Source organism: Petaurus breviceps, unplaced genomic scaffold (genome assembly GCF_028583685.1).
Source record: "Petaurus breviceps papuanus isolate PSGF00001 unplaced genomic scaffold, PetGlider_PUasm1.0 91133, whole genome shotgun sequence".
NCBI lineage: Eukaryota > Metazoa > Chordata > Mammalia > Diprotodontia > Petauridae > Petaurus > Petaurus breviceps.
Window position 1 is genome coordinate 61,576,057 of NW_027187419.1, and position 4,115 is coordinate 61,580,171.

The window sequence follows — 4,115 nt, forward strand, 5'->3', positions numbered from 1 at the left end:
AGATAGATAGATAGATAGATAGATAGATAGATAGATAGATAGATAGATAGATAGATAGATTACATACTCAATTAGTAATCAAAATCTATCTTACCCAACAGGGAAGTAGGAGAGGAAGGGCATAAAAGAAAGGAAAAGTAATGAAAGAAAGGACAGATGAAAGAAGACAGTTGTCAGAAGCAAAACAGACTTTAGAAGACAGATGGGATAAAAAGAGAGAGAGAAGGATATATAGAAAAAATGGGATAGAGGAAAGTTCACAGTTAGCAATCATAACTGTGAATGTGAATGAGATAAACTCACCCATAAAATGAAAGTGGATAGAGAATAGATTAGAAACCAGAATTCAATAATATGTTGTTTACAAAAAAACACAACAGAGACACACACAAAGTTAAAATAAGGGACTGGAGCAGAATCTATTTTGCTTCAGCTGAAGTAAAAAAGGCAGGAGTAGCAATCATGATCTCAGACAAAGCAAAAGCAAAAATAGACCTAATTAAAAAGGATAAGCAAGGAAACTACATCTTTCTAAAAGGAACCATAGACAATGAAGTAATATTAAATATATGTGTGTGTGTGTGTACACACACACACCAAATGGCATAGCATCCAAATTATTAAAGAAAAAGTAAAATGAATTACAGGAGGAAAAACACACAGTAAAATTATACTAGTGGGGGACCTCAATCTTCCCCTCTAGAGAAATCTAATCATAAAATAAATAAGAAAGAAGTCAGGGAGATGAATAGAATCCTAGAAAATTTAGATATGATAAACCTCTGGAGAAAATGGAATTGGAATAGAAAGGAGTACATTTTTTTTCTCAGCTGTACATGGCAACTTCACACAAATTGATCATGTGTTAAGTCATAAAGACCTCAAAAGCAAATGCAGAAAAGCAGAAATATTAAATTTATCTTTTCAGACCATAATGAAATTAAAATAATACTTAATAAAGTACCATGAAAGCATAGATTGAAAATTAATTAAAAATAAACAATCTAATCCTAAAGAATGAGTGACTCAAAGAACAAATCATAAGAACAGTCAATAATTTCATTAAAGAGAATGACAACAATAAGACAACATTTCAAAATTTGTGGGATGCAGCCAAAGTAATACTTAGGAGGAAATTTACATTTCTAAATGCTTACATCAATAAAAGAGAGAAAGAGCAAACTGATGAACTGGGCATGATATTTTTTTTAAAAAAAAAACTAGAAAAAGAATAAATTAAAAATCCCAAATTAAACACCAAAATAGAAATCCTGAGAATCAAAGGCAAGATTAACAAAACTGAAAGTAACAAAACCAAAAACCAAAAAAACAATACATTGAACTAATAAATAAAACTAGGAGCTGGTTTTATGAAGAAAAAAAAAACAATAAAATAAGTAAATCATTTGTTAATTTGATTCAAAATAGAAAGAGGAAAGTATCAAGAATGAAAAAGGTTAATGCACCACCAATGAAAATGAAATTAAAGCAATCATTAGGAGTTATTTTGACCAATTATATGCCAGCAAAACTGACAATCTAAGTGAAATAGACAAATTGTCAGACAAAAATACAATCTGCCCAAATTTACAGGAAAGGAAATGTTATTGCTGCTGTTTAGTCATTTCTCAGTCATGTTCAACTTTTTATGACTTCTTTTGGCATTTTCTTGGCAGAGATACTAGAGTGGTTTGCTGTTTCTTTCTCTAGCTCATTTTACAGACGAAGAACTGAAACAAACAGGGTTAAATGGTTTGTCCAGGGTAACACTGCTATTAAATATCTGAGGCCAGATTTGAACCAGGAAGATGAATCTTCCTGACTCCAGGCCCAGCACTCTACTTACTGCACCATCTAGTTGCACTAGGAGAGAAAATAAAATACTAAATACCCCTATCTTAGAAAAAAGAAATTAAACAAGCCATCAATGAGCTCCCTAAGAATAAATCCCCAGGAGCAGGTGGATTTACAAGTGAATTTCATCAAACATTTAAGGAACAATTAATTCTAATACTACTACATAAACTAGTTGAAAAAATAGGTAAAGAAAGAGTCCTGCCAGATTCCTTTTATAACACAAATATGGGAATAGTAAATCATGGAGAGCAAAAAAAAAAAGGAGAGAAAAAGAAAACTGTAGATCAATTTTCTTAATGAATATCTATACAAAAATTTTAAATAAAATACAGCAAGGAGATTACAGCAATATACTTAAAAGATCATACTTTATGACCAGGGAGGATTTATACCAGGAATGTAAGGTTGGTTTAATATTAGGAAAACTATCAGCATAATTGACCTTATCAATAGCAATAATAACAAAATTGCATGATTATATCAATAGATGCAGAAAAAGTCTTTGACAAAATACAGCATCAGTTCCTATTAAAAGCACTATAAAGCAAATGAATCAGTGGAATCTTTCTTAAAATGGTAAGCAGTAGGTATCTAAAACCAAGAGTAAGCTTTACCTGTAACAGTGATAAATTTGAAGCCTTCCCAATAATAACAGGAGTGAAGCAAGGATATCCATTATTACCATTATTATTCAATATTGTACTAGAAATGTTAGCTGTAACAATAAGACAAGAAAAAAATGAAGGAATAAAAACAGGCAGTGAGGAAACAAAACTATCACTCTTCACAGATGATATGATGGCATACTTAGAGAACTCTAAGTTGTGCTATAGTTAAAATAATTAACAACTTCAGCCAAGGTGCAAGATATAAAATAAACCCACACAAATCATGAGCATTTCTATAGGCTACCAACAAAACACAGTAGGAAAAGACAGAAAGAGAAATTCTGTTTAAAATAATTATAGACAATATAAAATACTTGGGAGTCTTCCTGCTAAGACAAACCTAGGAACTATATAAACAGGATTACAAAACACTTTTCACACAAATAAAGACAGATCTAAACAACTGGAGAAATATTAATTACTCATGGGTAACCCAAACCAATCTAATAAAAATTATAATTCTACTGAAGATAATTTACCTGTCCAGTGCCATGCAATCAAATTACCAAAGAATTGTTGAATAGAGTTAGAAAAAAAAATAACAAAATTCATCTGGAAGAACAAAAAGTCAAGAATGTCAAGGGAATCAATGAAATAAAAATGGTTAGGAAGGCAGTCTAGCAATTCCAGATTTCAAACTATATTACTAAGCAGTAATCATCAAAACAATCTAGAACTGTCTAAGAAATAGAGTGATAGGTCAGTGGAATAGATCAAATACACGCTATGTGTAGTAAGTGACCATAGTAATCTAATATTTGGTAAACACAAACATCTAAGTTTTGAGGATAAGAACTTAACATTTGGCAAAAATTGCTTGAAAAACTAGAAAGCAGTTTGGCAGAAACTAGACATACACCAACATTGCATATTTTATACAAAGATAAGGTCGAAATCGATACATGATTTAAACATAAAGAGTGATATTATAAGTAAATTCAGGGAGCATGAGAAAATATCAGATCTGTGGATAAGGGTGGTGTCTGTGACCAAACAAGAGATAGAGAGGATCACAGGGAGTAAAATGGATAATTTGGATTATATGAAATCAAATTTTTTTTTTTGCAGAAACAAAACTAATGCAGCCAGTATTAGAAGGAAAACAGGAAAGTAGGAAAAAATATCAACAAATTTCTTTGATAAGGTTCTCATTTCTTCAACTTAAAAAGAACGAGTCAAATTTATAAAAAATGAGAGCCATTCTCCAGTTGATAAATGGTCAAAAGGTATGAACAGGAAGTTTTCAAAAGAAGAAATCACAGCTATCAATATTCACATGAAAAAATTCTCTAAATCACTGCTAAGTAGAGAAATGTGAATTAAAACAATACTACCTGTCAGATTAGGCTAACACGACAGAAAAGGAAAATGACAAATGCTGGAAGGGATGTGGAAAAATTGGGACCCTAATACGCTATTGGTGTAGTTGTGAAATAGTCCAACCATTCTAAAAGCAATTTGGAACTACTACAAACTATGCATACACTTTGACCTAATACCACTAATGGATCTGTATCCCAAAGAGATCAAAGGAAAGGGGAAAGGACCTATTTGTACAAAAATATTTCTAGCAGCTCTTTTTATTATGGC